Source organism: Phyllobates terribilis, unplaced genomic scaffold (genome assembly GCF_046119375.1).
Source record: "Phyllobates terribilis strain yellow unplaced genomic scaffold, ASM4611937v1 Scaffold_235__1_contigs__length_3068650, whole genome shotgun sequence".
NCBI classification, from domain to species: Eukaryota; Metazoa; Chordata; class Amphibia; order Anura; family Dendrobatidae; genus Phyllobates; species Phyllobates terribilis.
The window spans coordinates 609,335-629,345 of NW_027362995.1; the positions used below are offsets into that span (position 1 = coordinate 609,335).

Sequence of the window (20,011 nt, forward strand, 5' to 3'; positions counted from 1 at the left end):
CGCGAGTGTACGAGGTGTACGGAGCGGAGCCGCGTGTGTACGAGGTGTACGGAGCGGAGCCGCGTGTGTACGAGGTGTACGGAGCGGAGCCGCGTGTGTACGAGGTGTACGGAGCGGAGCCGCGTGTGTACGAGGTGTACGGAGCGGAGCCGCGTGTGTACGAGGTGTACGGAGCGGAGCCGCGCGTGTACGAGGTGTACGGAGCGGAGCCGCGCGTGTACGAGGTGTACGGAGCGGAGCCGCGCGTGTACGAGGTGTACGGAGCGGAGCCGCGGGTGTACGAGGTGTACGGAGCGGAGCCGCGCGTGTACGAGGTGTACGGAGCGGAGCCGCGCGTGTACGAGGTGTACGGAGCGGAGCCGCGCGTGTACGAGGTGTACGGAGCGGAGCCGCGAGTGTACGAGGTGTACGGAGCGGAGCCGCGAGTGTACGAGGTGTACGGAGCGGAGCCGCGAGTGTACGAGGTGTACGGAGCGGAGCCGCGAGTGTACGAGGTGTACGGAGCGGAGCCGCGTGTGTACGAGGTGTACGGAGCGGAGCCGCGTGTGTACGAGGTGTACGGAGCGGAGCCGCGTGTGTACGAGGTGTACGGAGCGGAGCCGCGTGTGTACGAGGTGTACGGAGCGGAGCCGCGTGTGTACGAGGTGTACGGAGCGGAGCCGCGTGTGTACGAGGTGTACGGAGCGGAGCCGCGTGTGTACGAGGTGTACGGAGCGGAGCCGCGTGTGTACGAGGTGTACGGAGCAGAGCCGCATGTGTACGAGGTGTACGGAGCAGAGCCGCGTGTGTACGAGGTGTACGGAGCAGAGCCGCGTGTGTACGAGGTGTACGGAGCAGAGCCGCGTGTGTACGAGGTGTACGGAGCAGAGCCGCGTGTGTACGAGGTGTACGGAGCAGAGCCGCGTGTGTACGGAGCAGAGCCGCGTGTGTACGAGGTGTACGGAGCAGAGCCGCGTGTGTACGAGGTGTACGGAGCAGAGCCGCGTGTGTACGAGGTGTACGGAGCAGAGCCGCGTGTGTACGAGGTGTACGGAGCAGAGCCGCGTGTGTACGAGGTGTACGGAGCAGAGCCGCGTGTGTACGAGGTGTACGGAGCGGAGCCGCGCGTGTACGAGGTGTACGGAGCGGAGCCGCGCATGTACGAGGTGTACGGAGCGGAGCCGCGCGTGTACGGAGCGGAGCCGCGAGTGTACGAGGTGTACGGAGCGGAGCCGCGTGTGTACGGGGCGGAGCCGCGCGTGTACGAGGTGTACGGAGCGGAGCCGCGTTTGTACGAGGTGTACGGAGCGGAGCCGCGTGTGTACGAGGTGTACGGAGCGGAGCCGCGTTTGTACGAGGTGTACGGAGCGGAGCCGCGTGTGTACGAGGTGTACGGAGCGGAGCCGCGTTTGTACGAGGTGTACGGAGCGGAGCCGCGTTTGTACGAGGTGTACGGAGCGGAGCCGCGTGTGTACGAGGTGTACGGAGCGGAGCCGCGTGTGTACGAGGTGTACGGAGCGGAGCCGCGTGTGTACGAGGTGTACGGAGCGGAGCCGCGTGTGTACGAGGTGTACGGAGCGGAGCCGTGTGTACGAGGTGTACGGAGCGGAGCCTTGTGTGTACGAGGTGTACGGAGCGGAGCCGTGTGTGTACGAGGTATACGGAGCGGAGCCGTGTGTGTACGAGGTGTACGGAGCGGAGCCGTGTGTGTACGAGGTGTACGGAGCGGAGCCGTGTGTGCACGAGGTGTACGGAGCGGAGCCGTGTGTGTACGAGGTGTACGGAGCGGAGATGCGCGTGTACGAGGTGTACGGAGCGGAGCCGCGCGTGTGCGAGGTGTACGGAGCGGAGCCGCGCGTGTGCGAGGTGTACGGAGCGGAGCCGCGCGTGTGCGAGGTGTACGGAGCGGAGCCGCGCGTGTGCGAGGTGTACGGAGCGGAGCCGCGCGTGTACGAGGTGTACGGAGCGGAGCCGCGCGTGTACGAGGTGTACGGAGCGGAGCCGCGTGTGTACGAGTTGTACGGAGCGGAGCCGCGCGTGTACGAGGTGTACGGAGCGAAGCCGCGCGTGTACGAGGTGTACGGAGCGGAGCCGCGCGTGTCCGGAGCGGAGCCGTGCGTGTACGAGGCGTGCGGAGTGGAGCAGCACGTGTACGAGGCGTGCATAGCGGAGCCGCATGTATGAGGTGTGGATGTAGCAGAGCCGTGTCTTTGTAAGTTGTACGGAGCACGCATGTGTACGAGGTATAAGGAGCGGAGCGCGCACTCTTCTACCTCCCAACTTTTGAAGAAGAGAAAGAGGGATAGATCCCTCTGCAATTTTTGGCCACGCCCCTGGCCGCACCCCATTCCACACCCATTTACCATTTATTTCTCCCCTGGCAGGAGGAGTTGTCACAGGGGCGCTGGTAATGAGGGGCATTCAGCAGACTGCCCTCATCCCCATTCCTGGTATGCATGGCCCCCTCATCCCCATTCCTGGTATGCATATCACCCTTCATCCTCAATCCTGGTATGCATGGCCCCATCAGACTCAATCCTGGTATGCATGGCCCCCTTAGACCCAATCCTGGTATGCATGGCCCCCTCAGACTCAATCCTGGTATGCATGGCCCCATTAGACCCAATCCTGGTATGCATGGCCCCCTCAGCCCCAATCCTAGTATGCGTGGCCCCCTCCGCCCCAATCCTGATATGCATGGCCCTCTCAGCCCCAATTCTGGTATGCATGGCCCCCTCAGACTCAATTAGGGTATGCATGGCCCCCTTAGACCCAATCCTGGTATGCATGGCCCCATCATCCCCAATCCTAGCATGCATGGCCCCCTCATCCCCAATCCTGGCATATATGGCCCACTCAGACTCAATCCTGATATGCATGGCCCCCTTAGACCCAGTCCTGGTATACATGGCCCCCTCAGTCCCAATCCTGGTATATATGACCCTCTCAGACCCAATCCTGGTATATATGGCCCCCTCATCCCCCAATACTGGTATGTATGGCCCCCTCATCCCTAATCCTGGTATGTATGGCCCCCTTATTCCCAATCCTGGTATGCATAACCCCCTCATCCACAATCTTGATATGCATGGCCCCCCTATCTTGGTATGCATGGCCCCCTCATCCCCAATCCTGGTATGCATGGCCCCCCCATCACTGCACACATGAAAAAGATAAACACTTCTACTCACGTTCCTTCCTCCCCTCTGCTCCAGCGCTGCATGCTGTCTGTCAGTAGCTGATCTCAACATCTGAGCAGCGCATGACATCACTGCCATGCGCCCTCAGACGCTGAGGTGAGTTGCGAGGATATTCACTCCTCTCCACGCCGGGATATGGGAGTGGAGAGGATTGAATAGTCATTCTCCTTCTTATTGCGCACTGTCAGCACGGCCACAGCTCCTAATGCGGCTCAGCTATCCTTTGTGCCCGCTACTAAAGGGAATGAATATTCACTCCTCTCCATGCCCATAGGAGTGGAGAAGAGTGAATATTCATTCTCTCTAATAGTGAGCACACAGGATCGCAGAGCTGCAGCAGAAGCCAACGGCTACGATCAACAGTGTGCGCTATTAAGGAGAATGAATATTCACTACTCTCCACTCCCATGGGCATGGAGAGGAGTGAATATTCATTCACTTTAGCAGCAGACACACGTGGTAGCTGCAGCTGTCGGCTACTACCTGTGCCCGCTGCTCCACCTCCGCAACCCCCCCACCACCACCCTCCGCAGCCGGGAGAACAGCTGAGCCGTGACGGGACGCGGGACTTAGCCCTCAAAGCGCGACAGTCCCGCGGAATCCGGTACAGTTGGGAGCTATGCGCGTGTGTATGGAGCAGAGCCGTGTGTGTATGAGGTGTATGGAGCAGAGCCGTGTGTGTACGAGGTGTACAGAGCAGAGCCGCGTGTGTATGAGGTGTTCGGAGCGGAGCCGCGTGTGTACGAGGTGTACGGAGCGGAGCCGCGTGTGTACGAGGTGTACGGAGCGGAGCCGAGTGTACGAGGTGTACGGAGCGGAGCCGCGTGTATACGATTATATGTATTCGGAGCAGAACGTAGATAACGGAAGTAGTGAGTGTGGAGCACAGAGTGAAGCACTTGCTGTTCTTGATTGGTGTCAGAAGGAAATTGTGATAAGAAATGTCTAAAGTCGGTACAAATTTGCTCCTCTAGTCTGGAGGGTCGGCCGTGGTACCTGATGGACTTCAGAGATGTGTTCTCGGAATAAGAGGCGGAGATACTTCCTCACCATCGTCCTTATGATTGTGCTATTAATCTTGTCCCTAATGCTAAATTACCTAAAGCTCATATCATATAGAAAATGTACTTATGAACCAAGATGCATAAAATATGACAATGCTTTATTAAATACAAGATAAAATACATTACAATAAAAAATACAGTGGGAAACCACAAGATGGCGCCACAAACCCACAATATGGAATCATGTAAAACCAGATACTGGATCTCTATATCGCCAGGATTAATCATCAAGTGGGAACCCAGTGTCAGACACTATTATAGGAACCTGCAGAAGTCTCTGCTGTCCCAGCAAGTACATAGACACGTTGTAAGGTATCAATAGAGTATATACATCACCTTCTTGTGGGTGGTATTGCCAGCCCCTAATAACTCAATGTTAGACTATAGAAGAAATATATGTATAACCATTTGTCCATGAATCTACCACTTGAGTACTTCACACCACCATGGAAGCGGTAAGTGGTTCCCTACAGAAAACACTCATCATATAGAAAATGTACTCATGAACCAAGATGCTTAAAATACTTATAGATCGTAAGCTCTTGCGAGCAGGATCGTCATTGTCTTTGCTTTAATTATTGTATTATCTTTAGCTATGTTACTTATGACTGTTGTATATGAACCTGTGAATTGTAAAGCGCTGCGGAATATGTTGGCGTTATATAAATAAAGATTATTATTGTTATTATTATATTGTGGGTTTGTGGCGCCACCTTGTGGTTTCCCCACTGTATTTTTTATTGTAATGTATTTTATCTTGTATTTAATAAAGCATTGTTATATTTTATGCATCTTGGTTCATGAGTACATTTTCTATATGATGAGTGTTTTCTGTAGGGAACCACTTACCGCTTCCATGGTGGTTTGAAGTACCCAAGTGGTAGATTCATAGACTAATGGTTATACATATATATTTTTTCGGGGTACTATAAACCATTGACACAACTTCTCTCTATTAACTTGAGCTCGCCTGTACAATTTGTCTGGACCTGAACGGACCTCCATGAAAAATTATGTAAAGGAAAGTTTACAGAAGGGTCATATCCGTCCTTCCTCCTCCTCTGGGGCTACTGGATTTTTTCTTTAAAAAAAAAAAAGATGGGGGTCTCCGTTTTTGCCTCAATTTCCAAGTACCGAACAAAAGCACAATCAAGAATACATACCCACTTCCACTCATCCTTGAGCTATATAATCAGCCTTTGGGGATAAATGGTTTTCTGACCTTGACCTTAGAGGGGCTTATTACAATTAGATCCGCATCATGACGGGTGATGAGTGAGAATCGGCGTCTTTATCGTCTGAGGGTTTACTCGATAATCTCGTCCTCCCATTCGGATTCTCCAATGCACCAACAGGATTTCACAACTTTCTGAATGATATTTCTCTGATTACTTTGGGAGATTTCTTGTGATTTTCCTTGATGATATAGAATTTTCTCTCCTGATTTGGATTCTCACCAGGAACATGTCCGTGTTGTATTAGAAAGATTGAGGGAGAATTCTTTCTTTGCTAAAATTGAGAAATGTATTTTTTCTGTTCAGGAAGTTTCATTCCTGGGGGTCATTTTATCGGCTGATGGGTTTACGATGGATCCTGGGAAGGTGAAAGCCATAATAGATTGGGTCCAACCAGGTGACCTGAAAGTGTTGCGACGTTTTATAGGATTCGCCAACTATTATAGGAAATTCATTAGGCTTTTTTCTCAGATTGCTGAACCTCATATTGTCATCACATGGAAGGGGGCAGATATGAAGGTTTCGTCACCAGATGCTATTGGGCTTGTGAAAAATTGGAAGAGTGTTTTATGTCTGCTCCTGTTCTACATAATGCATCTAGTAGTGCGGGGCTATGTAAAATAGAAGGCAGGTCAGTGAATGATCAGTGAGCTGTCATAAGAGAATACAGATGAATATATAAGCAGAGCACCAGATAGAGCGCCCTCCACAGGCCACCCTGGAGCACAAGCATATCATTATCTCCAAGCTGAAAGTAAAGGTTACACAAGAACCACAGGACGGATTTCATCAACCAAGGTATCATGTTAATCAGTGTAATGTCGCCCACCAGACAGTGTATATAGTTTATTGAGCACAATCCTGCTGACGTGTGCTTTAAAGTACCTTATTATAATATAGGGGATTTACGAGAAGCCGGCAATAATAGTGAGAATTGTATGTATGATTCTCCTGGAATATGGTGGTGGTACGTAGATAGAGATTATGAAAAGTGATGGGCGATCCCGAACAGTAAAGTTTGGGGTCCATACCAAACAACTACTGTTCGGGCACGGACCCTGAACACGGACTTCCTCGGGAAGTCCGTGTTACTGTTCGGGTCCAGGTTCGGGTGTTTCCCGGGCTGTCATCTGCGTGACAGCGCAGGAAACACAGGCTCTGATTGGCGGTAACATAGTTACCACGGTAAGAGCGCTGTGGCATCATGCTGACAGATGTCAGCATGATCCCACAGCTGTGACAGTGACCTACAGTAAAAAGCTTACTGCAGGTCATAGACGCCAGCTGATGTGACTACTACCCCCATCAGCCGGCACCTGCTGTCATAGAAAGTAGGGAGCACAGGCTCCGCTGGATGGAAGCAGTAGTCTCTTGTCAGCGGCGCCTGTGCTGAAAGTAAAAAAAACAAATGTCGAAATGAATAAAAAGAATTCAAATAAAAAAAACACATTATACTCACCTACACCCTGTCCCCGATGTCTTCGACCCCTACAAAAAATAAAAACACGCCATATACTCACCTTACACCTAATCCCCGAAGCCATTGTCTCCTGAAATAAAGATAAAATAATAAACGACCATAATCTTCACCTGTCCACCGTAGTCCATATAATCCCAAGTGTCCCACATCGATCTCATGAATAGAACGGCCACATCAGAAAATGTGACGTTTCTATTGTGCAGCCGCGATACACTGACAGGAGCGCGACCTCACTTACGGCACTACTGCTACGTGGGAATTTTTTGACAGTCTGTGTCAGGCGCAGCACTTCCTGTGATGCTGAAGCAGCCTGTGACATGCGCAGTACTATTTGAGATTCTTACTTCAACATACATGGCGCAGGATACACACAGGCGCTTAGAGCACATGCCCGGCCAGGACACTTCCTGGCGCTGACTCTGACATGTGCGGTAGCATTTGATAGACACTAAGTTTTGGCGCTATATTGTATGATCCAATGGGGTGAGTCATGTTATCTTATATTAATGAAAGCTACGCATCTGGTACTTGATTGCAATTAAATGTAATGTGTGTTTTGTGTAAATCTGCAATCCGTGTATCACCAGCACTTTATTTATAAATATACAATGAGGTTTGCACATGTCTTTTGTACTAGGCATTTTGGTTCTGTAAAGCACTTATGCACTTTATTTATATCATTGATTATCTGACGGATGACTTTATTTATATGATGTAACTTCACTTATTCACTGCTTGAGAAAGGCTCAAATCGGAGCCAAAACATCGCCACTAGCCCTTATGGGCCATTAAACCACATTATGTTTTCTACAGGGAGTGCTGTCCTTTATTTTTGGAGTAGATACATGGATAGATAGATATACAGATAACAGATAGATAATTGATAGATACATAAACTGATAGATAAATAGATATACAGATATTAGATAGATACATAGATAGATAATAGATACATAGACTGATAGATAAATAAATAGATAGATATATAGATAGCTGTCTGAAAGCAGGAAAAACGGTAATCTGTCCTGTGCGCTGACGGCACAGTCACTGTGTCTCTTGGACATCGTGTTCTGTATCTGCACTTCTGATTAGCTACAATACCTAGTCGCTGATAACAATGCCTCAAATAATAACCTGAAAAGTCCTCTGTATCTGTGTGAATAAAGTCCTATGTATCTGTGTGAATTAAAGTCCTCTGTATCTGTGTGAATAAAGTCCTCTGTGTCTGTGAATAAAGTCCTCTGAATTAGTGATGATCGAGCATACTCGCAAGTACTCGCCCGAGCATCTCAGTACTCGAGATGCTCGGAGCTCGCCGAGTACTTGCGATATGCTCGGGCGGATGCTTGGGTCCCCTCCCTGCATGTTTGGCGCCCTTTTTTGAGTGCCAATCAACATGCAGGGATTGCCTGCCACTCACTGTAATGCCGCAGCCATGTTGGTTGTGGCATTACAGTGATTGGCTGGCCGCACATCGTCATCAGGTCTATATCAGACCTGGCGCCGCTGTGCTCGTCAGTCTACTCCGCAATCAGTCAGTGTAGGGAGAGGTGCTGCTGAGCTAGGGAGAGATTTGGTTGTGTATTAGGTAGTGTAGGAAGAAAACAAGTACATTACACATATCCATCTCAACAAACAGTCCTGAGGACTAATCCATCTGCAGAGATATCAGGCAGGCAGTGTATATAGGCAGACAGGCAGTGTATATAGCAGACTGCAGTGCATATAGCACAAGAGGCTCCATTCCAATTCTGCCTTCTGCTGCTGTTAGATATTTCTAGAAGAAGGCCCAGGTCTCAGGGGCCAGGAATAATTTTTTGGTGGATCTTAATCCTCATTATTTGCTTAAAAAGCAATCCAGAGAACCCCGTTTTTCTGCGCCATGTGCTTGTTGGCACTGCAGAATACAACCAGGTCCTTTCCTTATTACAGCGCTAAAAATTCAGCTATTTAAAACTCTGGTTTGTCCGTCACACGGATCACATATAATTGCGCTGAAAATACAGCCATTTTTGGCCTCCATTCAAATTTTTTTTCAGTGTGTCAACAAAGTTTTTGACACCCATTTGCTGTTCAAAATACACTGCTCAAAAAAATAAAGGGAACACTCAAATAACACATCCTAGATCTGAATGAATGAAATATTCTCATTGAATACTTTGTTCTGTACAAAGTTGAATGTGCTGACAACAAAATCACACAAAAATCATCAATGGAAATCAAATTTATTAACCAATGGAGGCCTGGATTTGGAGTCACCCCCAAAATTAAAGTGGAAAAGCACACTACAGGCTGATCCAAATTTGATGTAATGTCCTTAAAACAAGTCAAAATGAGGCTCAGTATTGTGTGTGGCCTCCAAATGCCTGTATGACCTCCCTACAATGCCTGGGCATGCTCCTGATGAGGTTGCGGATGGTCTCCTGTGCGATCTCCTCCCAGACCTGGACTAAAGCATCCGCCAACTCCTGGACAGTCTGTGGTACAACGTGACATTGGTGGATGGAGCGAGACATGATGTCCCAGATGTGCTCAATCGGATTCAGGTCTGGGGAACGAGCGGGCCAGTCCATAGCTTCAATTCCTTCATCTTGCAGGAACTACTGACACACTCCAGCCACATGAGGTCTGGCATTGTCCTGCATTAGGAGGAACCCAGGGCCAACCGCACCAGCATATGGTCTCACAAGGGGTCTGAGGATCTCATCTCGGTACCTAATGGCAGTCAGGCTACCTATGGCGAGCACATGGAGGCTGTGCGGCTCTCCAAAGAAATGCCACCCCACACCATTACTTACCCACTGCCAAACTGGTCATGCTGAAGGATGTTGCAGGCAGCAGACTGCTCTCCACGGCATCTCCAGACTCTGTCACGTCTGTCACATGTGCTCAGTGTGACTCTGCTTTCATCTGTAAAGAGCACAGGGCGCCAGTGGCGACTTTGCCAATCCTGGTGTTCTGTGGCAAATGCCAAGAGTCCTGTTCGGTGTTGGGCTGTGAGCACAACTCCCATCTGTGGATGTCGAGCCCTCATACCACCCTCATAGAGTCGGTTTCTAACCGTTTGTGCAGACACATGCACATTTGTGGCCTGCTGGAGGTCATTTTGCAGGGTTTTGGCAATGCTCCTTCTGTTCCTCCTTGCACAAAGGCGGAGGTAGCGGTCCTGCTGCTGGGTTGTTGCCCTCCTACGGCCCCCTCCACGTCTCCTGGTGTACTCGCCTGTCTCCTGGTAGCGCCTCCAGCCTCTGGACACTACACTGACAGACTCAGCAAACCTTCTTGCCACAGCTTGCATTGATGTGCCATCCTGGATGAGCTGCACTACCTGAGCAACTTCTGTGGGTTGTAGAGTCCGTCTCATGCTACCACGAGTGTGAAAGCACAACCAACATTCAAAAGTGACCTAAACATCAGCCAGAATGCAATGGTACTGAGATGTGGTCTGTGGTCCCCACCTGCAGAACCACTCCTTTATTGAGGGTGTCTTGATAATTGCCAATAATTTCCATCTATTGTCTATTCCATTTGCACAACAGCATGTGAAATTGATTGTCAATCAGTGCTGCTTCCTAAGTGGACAGTTTGATTTCTCAGAAGTTTGATTTACTTGGAGTTATATTCTGTTGTTTAAGTGTTCCCTTTATTTTTTTGAGCAGTGTAGTTACCTACAGGCCAGGTATTTAAAACTGTGGTTTCTCCGTCACACGGATCACATTCACATATAATTGCGCTGAAAATACTGCCATTTTTGGCCTCCATTCAAATTTTTTTTCAGTATGTCAGCAAAGTTTTTGGCACCGGTTTGCTGTTCAAAATAGTTACCTACAGGCCAGGTATTTAAAACTGTGTTTTTTTCATCACACGGACTACATATAACTTCGCTCCAAATTCAGCCATTTGTAGTGAGCGTGGAAGATATTGTCATCCATTTAAAATGGGCAAGATGCGTGGCAAGGGAAGGGGAACTGGACGTGATGGTGATGGTGTATGCAGAGGCCGAGGTCGAGGCTGTGGGCAAGCTGAAATTGTGCCACAACAAACACCCGCATCTTCTCGCCTGACCTTCCTGTCCCAATTCCTAGGGGACCACAGCACACCACTACTGAACCCAGAGCAGTGTCAAAAGGTTGTTGATTGGATAGCGGATAATGCTTCCAGTCACTTAGCCACCACCACCACCCTGTCTTCCACACGGTCAAGTCTCAGTAGCCGTGAGTCTGGACCGCATATTCCTCACCCTGATCCTCCTTCCTCCCACCATGCCAAGTGCCCAGAGACAAATGATCCCACACATTCGGGCCTCTCGCCCGGACCACTTGAAGCGGGGCAAAAGGAGATTGCATGTAGCAATGTCCAAATATTTGAGCAGCCACGGTCACACGAAGGCAACGGTGGGAAAGTGTCACAAGAGGTGGACGATGATGAGACACAAATGCCAGAAATTCAGGAGGAGGACCAGGGTGCGGAAGTGGAAGACGAGGCGGTGGATGATATAGTAACTGACCCAACCTGGCAGGAGGACATGCAGAGAGAGGACAGCAGCACACATGGGGAGGGAGGCAGATCACCCCAACAGGCAGGAAGAAGCAGTGTGGTGGCCGCAGACAGAAGGCAGGCAACCGTTCCCCTTAACACCAACACAAAGGAAGTTGCCAGTTAGGTCTTCCCGAGTCTAGTTGTTTTTTAAAGACTCTGTTGATAACCCCAAAAAGGCCATTTGCACCACCTGCCAGGCCAGCCTCAGCAGGGGTGGCAAAACTAGCAGCCTGACCACCACCAGCATGATCAGGCACATGGCAGCAAAGCACCCGACTTTGTGGGCCGAACCCCAGGATCCAGGAAGAGTGTCTGTGGGTGGCACTATTGCTTCTTCCGCTGTTGGGCATGCAAGCCAATACCCTGTCCATGGTGCATGCGAAGATGCCTCCTGCCCTGCACACTCTCAAGTAGCAGCATCAGGAAGCACGCCCTTGTCCCAGGGCAGCGTTCATTTGTCCATACCCCAGTCCTTGCAACGCAAGCGCAAATACACAGCCAACACCCCACAGGTCACACTACTAAATTCTCACATTTCACGACTGCTTGCTCTCGAAATGTTGCCTTTTAGGCTCGTGGTGACAGAAGCATTCCGCAACCTGATGGTAGCGGCCGTCCCTCGGTACTCGGTCCCCAGCCACCACTATTTCTCCCGGTGTGCCGTCCCTGCATTACACAAGCACGTGTCCCAAAACATTAGCCGTGCCCTCAACAACGCATTTACTGGGAAAGTCCACCTAACCGCGGACACGTGGACAAGTGCTTGTGGGCAGGGATGGTACATCTTGCTGATGGCACACTGGGTTAATATAGTGGAAGCCGGGACCCAGTCGGACCTTGGGATGGAACACGTCCTCCCGAAGCCAAGGATTGCGGTCCCTAGGTCAATCAGGGTTGCCCCCACAGTCTACAACTCCTACACATCATCCTCCTTAGCCTCCTCCTCCTCTACAGCCTCCATCTCCGAAATGACCACATCAGTCACAAGCTGGAAGCACTGTAGCACTGCCTTGGCCATGTGGCAACAGGCTGTGCTGAAGCTAATACGCTTAGGTGACAAACCACACAATGCTGAAGAGTTGTGGACAGCTCTGAAAGAGCAGGCAGATCTGTGGCTCACACCGCTGAACCTACAGCCAGGCATGGTCGTGTGTGACAATGGCGGGAACCTGGTGGCGGCTCTGAGGCGAGGCGAACTCACACACGTACCATGCCTGGCCCATGTGCTTAACCTCGTGGTTCAGTGGCTTCTCAAATCCTACTCAGAGCTGTCGGATCAGCTTGTTAAAGTATGCGCCGCCTGTGTGCCCATTTAAGAAAGTCACCTACAGCTTCCGCTGCCCTTGCCGTGTTTCAGCAGCATTTGCAGCTTCTGGCTCAATAACTGGTATGTGATGTTCCCACGCGTTGGAACTCTACACTGCAGATGTTGGGACGGATTTGTGAGCAGAAGAGGGCAGTTGTTGAGTACAAGCATCAACAAGGCAGTCGGTATTCAGTTCAGACTCCACACATAAGACCTCAGGAGTGGACATGGATGTCAGACATATGTACCATCCTCCAAAACTTTGATGACTCCACCAAGATGGTGATCTCGCTTCTCTGTCTTCTGAAATGCTCTCTGCTCACACTCAAAGAGGATGCATTGCAGGCGGAGCACGATGAGATGGAGCAAGGAACCATACAGGGTGATTACACACAGCCCAGCCTCATCTCATCCCAATGTGGATTGGGTGACAATGAGGAAGAGGAGGAGGAGGAAGAACAGGAGCTAGTTTCATGGGCTATAGATGGTACTACCTGCACAGCTGTCATACCGTCTGTTCAGCGTGGATGGCCAGAGGACTGAGAGGAGGAAGAGAGCATGGTCAGTCATCCTCTTGGTGAGGACATGGAAGTCTTTTCTGTTAGCAGTCTGGCACGTATGGCTGAGTTTATGTTACGCTGCCTTTCCCATGACCCTCGCGTTCTCAAAATTTTGGGTGACAGTCATTACTGGTTGGTGACCCTTCTAGACCCACGCTACAAGGAGAACTTTATATCTCTTATTCCTGAGCGGACAAGTCTACAAAAATGGGGCTATTCCAGAAGGCCCTTGTTGCGGAACTATTTAAAAAAATCCCATCTGAAAACGCTGGGGGCAGGGGTCACAGTTCATTGGACAACCAAGGAGTACAAGCGAAAGAGACACAACTTCAATCCAGCAGAGGCAGGGGAACAGTGTCAAAGTTCTGGGAGAATTTTCTCAGCCCCTCCCATCGCACAGGCCCTGAGGCGCGGGGTACTCTCACAAGGAGTGCAAAGTTTGGGAAGATGCTGAGGGAGTACTTTGCTGACCGTACCAACGTCCTCCGTGATTCCTCTGTGCCATATAATTATTGGGTATCCAAGCTGGAAACGTTGATTGAACTGTCTCTCTATGCCTTGAAGGTCCTGGCCTGCCCTGCCGCCAGCGTTTTATCAGAGCGGGTTTTTAGTGCCACTGGTGGAATTATAAGTGATAAGCGCATCCGCCTGTCAACTGAAAATGCTGACAGGCTGACTCTTATAAAAATGAACAAGGGCTGTATTGGGCCAGACTTCTCAACACCACCGAATGATAGCAGCGTAACATAAACTCAAATCCAGTGTCTTTTCTTGAGAGGTGTATTCCCATGCACCTCCTCACACCCACACATGGGTATACGCTTCCTGATTTTGGCTATTTGCTCTTGTCCTCCTCCTTCTCCACATCCTCCACCACCATATCACCAGGGTGACCGTGGTCCGTGATGCAACATCCACATCATTTTTTTAAAGGTTGTTTATGATCAGGGCCGGCGTAAGCACCCGGCGCACCCGGGCAAGTGCCGGGGCCCTGAGCAGGCAGGGGGGCCCACTGGTGGTCGCGCACCCCGCCGGGCTATGGGCGGAGGAGAGCGGTGTCAGCGCCCGCCCTTCTCCGCCGCTTGCTCAGGGCCCCGGCAGCCGGATACTTACCTCTCCCCGTGCCTCTGCAGATCCGCTGTCTTCCTGCTCTGCGCTCCCTGTGACGTCTCAGGTCAGAGGGCGCGGTGACGTCTTTCCACCGTGCGCTCCCCTGAGCCGTCACAGGGAGCGCAGAGCGGGACGACGCCGGCAACGCTGGAGTCCGGACCCGAGCAGCGGGCAGCAGGTGAGGAGGAGGGAGGTGAGTATTTGATTTTTTTTTTTTTAATGTATGGAGGCATGGGGCATAATATGGGGGGGGGGGGTGACATCCTGCATGGGGCATAATATGGGGGGGTGACATCTTGCATGGGGCATTATAAAGAGAGGGGGGGGTGACATCCTGCATGGGGCATTATAGAGAGAGGGGGGGTGACATCCTGCATGGGGCATTATAAAGAGAGGGGGTGACATCCTGCATGGGGAATTATAAAGAGAGGGGGTGACATCCTGCATGGGGCATTATAAAGAGAGGGGGTGACATCCTGCATGGGGAATTTTAAAGAGGGGGGGTGACATCCTGCATGGGGCCTTATAAAGAGGGGGGGTACATCCTGCATGGGGCATTATAAAGAGGAGGGGTGACAGCCTGCATGGGGCATTATAAGGTGGGGAACTGCCTGCATGGGGCATTATAAGGGGGGGGGGACAGCCTGCATAGTGCATTATGTGGGGGGAACAGCCTGCATGGAGCATTATAAGGGGGGGGGGGACAGCCTGTATGGGGTATTATGTGGGGGGTAACAGCCTGCATGGAGCATTATAAGGGGGGGACAGCCTGTATGGGGCATTATGTGGGGGGGTAACAGCCTGCATGCAGCATTATATGGGGGCCAGTATCCTGTATGGAGCGTTATAGGGGGACCAGTATCCTGTATGGAGCGTTATATGGGGGCCAGTATCCTGTATGGAGCTTTATAAGGGGACCAGTATCGTGTATGGAGCGTTATATGGGGGCCAGTATCCTGTATGGAGCTTTAGAAGGGGACCAGTATACTGTATGGAGCCTTATATGGGGGCCAGTATTCCGTATGGAGCCTTATATGGACGCTAGTATTCTGTATGAGGGCCAAGTATTCCGTATGGAGCCTTATATGGGGGCCAGGATTCAGTATGGAGCCTTATATGGGGGCCAGTATTCCGTATGGGGCCTTATATGGGGGCCAGTATTCCGTATGGGGCCTTATATGGGGGCCAGTATTCCGTATGGGGCCTTATATGGGGGCCTGTATTCCGTATGGGGCCTTATATTGGGGCCAGTATTCTGTGTGGAGCGATTCGCTGGTTTCTGAGCTATTGCGGAATTTACAATAGATATCGCTCATGTAATGTAAGAAGTGAAATCTTTGCATTGTACTATATATATATATATATATATATATATATATATATTTCTCTGCGGTATCTGTGCATCATGAATCGTGGTATGTATTAAAGGGGCCCACTGAGACTCTTTCGCCCGGGGCCCAGAAAAACCTGGAGCTGGCCCTGTTTATGATGCCCATAAAAAATTTTTTTTATACAGTATGTTCATGTATACCCCCCAGGAGTAAATGTTTGTCAGCCCATACACTTAGTGCATGGGCATTACAAGTATAGGAGGCCTTCTCCTTTCTAATAAGAACATTTTTTTTATGAGGCCCTCCTCCACGTCTCTTCCAAGGGGCATTGGAGTGCCTCCCAATTTTTGGGAGCCCTTGCATTCATTGCATAGGCAAACACAATGGGAGACCCACTTCCTAATAATGGGAACATTGCTTTCAGGAGGCCCTCCTCTAAGTCTCTTCAAAGAGGTATTGGGGTGCATCTAAATTTTGGGCAGCCCTGCCAATCACTGCATACAAAATAACAGTATAGGAGACCCACTCTTTAGTAATGGGAACAATAAAACATAGCTGGCTGATGGCTCTCTAAGAATAGTGATGGCCGACGACTGGCCCTTTATGAATAGTAAAGGCCACCTGATGGCCCTATAAAAATAGGCTTTGTGACTTTCAGAGTCTCTCCATCATAAATGAAACATGATGCGTCTGATGATATCTCACACACCACATGGCCAGATAAGGTTGTAAAATGTTAAAATGACATTACCTATTCTATGGGGCAGCTCAGATCACCGTTTTTTTTCTCAAGCGTATTAGGCGTTCATGCAAAATCATAGCATGCTGTGATTGTACGCGTATATCGTGCGAGACTCGACAATGCAAGCCTATGGGTGTAAGAAAAAAATTGGTCGCCACACGGACCATCCGTATGCCGTCCAATTTTTATGGATACATTACCATTCTGTAGCATAGAACACTGTAAATAGTCCTGTAAATGATTGGAGAATAATGATTGCAGAGAAAATAAATGCATTGCATACTGATGTCATACAGATACACGGGCGAGAAAATATCGCATCATCGCATTACACACGGATTACACATGCATTACCATACGGAGAACTCGTGTGACTCTCATCAGTGAGAATCGGAATGATTTTGTCTCCGTGTAGTGTGACTCCGGCCTGAAGCTTCTGTTCTGCTTCTATAGTCTCAGAGATTAACAAGAACACATCCTTCTCAATAAGACTTTATACACACAACACTAGTTTTATTGTGGAAATTTATACCTCAAACTGTGTTTTCATTTGAACTTTATGTCTATATCCATATATAGATGTATATATATTTAGAGATAGTTGTATATTTACATATATCTATGTGAGGACACAGCATTTCTTCTTAATTCTGCCAAACGCATTGCTAGTCAGTCGGCACAGGGACAGGAGCTATTGTCGGTGACTCTAGTTGTAGATGTAATTAATTGTTCGAATCTTGAATGGCTGCTGTGTACAGATTATAGCGCCCCCTACAGCTTATTGTCCTGCTCTCCTTGTGGAATAAAGGCACATGCTAACTGACCCATTGATCATTGTTAGTTTCCTGTCTACCTATTGTATTAGTGCATTCAAGGTTGTTCTCATGCAAATATTGAAGGACTGGCTATGAACACTTGGACAATGAGAGAGGACCTTCTCCCAATCCTGTTGGAAAATACCTGACTACCAGCTGTGACCAAGAAAAATAGGATCTGCCTCTTTTTCCACACACTCTACAGCAAGCCACCAACCAGCTGGAGGAACACAGATCTGCTCCACTGACCATCACTGAACCCTCGAAGACACTGGAGAATCCAGGTTGGGGACAATCAGGTCACCTGGCCACATACCTCACTGCACTCACTCAGCTTCCTAAGCTTGCTGCTACCTCCTCCCTGGTTGCCGGCCAGAAGTTGGGGTAGTCGGCCCTGGATGCTCCGAAGTCACAGCTGCTCAGAGCCAGTGGAAAGGTGAGATTATGTCATGTGCACCATCTCATGTACTTGCTGGGGTTGTACTGTATGTGACTGGCTGGTATTGGGGCAATAAATTATTGCCGCACTGTGTTACCCTCACCCTGTCTGGTCTGAGTAGTGTTCACGGGAAAGGAGATCGGGCGTTCAGTGGTGTGAGCCCTGGTCCATATGGTTTTCTAAAGATGAGACCACCCACTGACCCTCGTGTCTCCACTCTATCTATTTATATTTCAAAATGTTTATAAATTTCTCTATAAAATGCTATATGACAATGATTATATAATGTACATTGTGGACCATTCAGCCTCAGATGCAGAGTGTGAACATTGCCAAAAATCTATATTGTACATTTAACTGAAATAAATGATACAATCAGAAATGTTAACCATTTAGACGGTTTTCAAAAAGTTCCGGATAAATATGAACAAAATATAAATGTTCATTGATAAGCCGTGAATTCAGCGGGTCGGTCCTGAGGGAATTTACATCCCATGTAGGAATTCAGGGGATCTGGGAAGGGATTTCACACCATATGAACAACACCGGATGGAATGGGCCCAGATAACCAGGATCCCAGGCTGGAAAAGATCCATACGCTGGTTTTCTTCGATGCCGATATGAAAGAAATAAAAACAAATATTTTCTTTTTATAATTATTTGATATTAACCCCTTTACCACTTTGGGCTTCTCCATTTTTGCGTTTTCTGCTCCCCTTCTCTCCAGAGCCATAACAGTTTTATTTTTCCGACAATATGGCCATGTGAGGGCTTGTTTTTTGCGAGACGAGTTGTACTTTTGAACGACACCATTGGTTTTACCATATTGTGTACTGGAAAACAGGAAAAAAATTCAAAGTGCAGTGAAATTGCAAAAAAAGTGCAATTTCACAATTGAGACTCACCGGCGCCTGCGCACAAGTTTCCTGCTCCACAAGTCTACACAGACGGCGGGATCCGGCCGGGAACTGCACGTCACAGGCCCCTGTGACGTGCTGGGGAGGAGGGGGGATATGGGAAGTAAGCTAATAGGCGGGGATTTCTTCGCGTCCCCCAGACGTGAAACTTGCCAAAACTAATTTAATAAAAAGCTATTACACAGCAAGCAGACCTCTAATATGGTACATTCAGGTAAGTATAGATTCATACTTCACCTGTATCCCCATATTAGAGGTCTGATAGGTCCCAGGGGGTGACATATTCCCTGAAACATGTTAACTGCCATGGGAGGATCGCGACTCCACCTGTGGCTGTTAGGGGCATGTGACAGCTGTACAGATCAGCTGTCATGTCCTTGGAAAGGGGCGGTGTCATCACCGGAGTTCACACGCCTCGCACACGCGCAGCTCCACATACCTCGCATACATGCGCGGCTCTTCTCCGTACATGCGCGGCTCTGCTCCGAACGTCTCGTACACGCGCGGCTCCGCTCCGTACGCCTCGTACGTGCGCGGCTCCGCTCCGTACGCCTCGTACACGCGCGGCTCCGCTCCGTACGCCTCGTACACGCGCGGCTCCGCTCCGTACGCCTCGTACACGCACGGCTCCGCTCCGTACGCCTCGTACACGCGCGGCTCCGCTCCGTACGCCTCGTACACGCGGGGCTCCGCTCCGTACGCCTCGTACACGCGCGGCTCCGCTCCGTACACCTCGTACACGCGCGGCTCCGCTCCGTACACCTCGTACACGCGCGGCTCCGCTCCGTACGCCTCGTACACGCGCGGCTCCGCTCCGTACGCCTCGTACACGCGGGGCTCCGCTCCGTACGCCTCGTACACGCGCGGCTCTGCTCCGAACGTCTCGTACACGCGCGGCTCCGCTCCGTACGCCTCGTACGTGCGCGGCTCCGCTCCGTACACCTCGTACACACGCGGCTCCGCTCCGTACACCTCGTACACGCGTGGCTCTGCTCCGTACACCTCGTACACGCGTGGCTCTGCTCCGTACACCTCGTACACGCGCGGCTCTGCTCCGTACACGCGCGGCTCTGCTCCGTACACCTCGTACACGCGCGGCTCCGCTCCGTACGCCTCGTACACGCGCGGCTCCGCTCCGTACGCCTCGTACACGCGCGGCTCCGCTCCGTACGTCTCGTACACGCGCGGCTCCGCTACGTACGCCTCGTACACGCGCGGCTCCGCTCCGTACGCCTCGTACACGCGCGGCTCCGCTCCGTACGCCTCGTACACGCACGGCTCCGCTCCGTACGCC

The 20,011-nt window shown here is 50.4% G+C and overlaps 1 protein-coding gene across 2 annotated transcripts in view; it reads right to left on the minus strand.

Annotated features, from left to right (window-relative positions):
* LOC141215253 (gastrula zinc finger protein XlCGF66.1-like) overlaps positions 1-20,011 on the minus strand; it is a 196,878-nt gene that overhangs the window by 26,681 nt on the left and 150,186 nt on the right. The gene's annotated exons all lie outside the window — the stretch shown is intronic.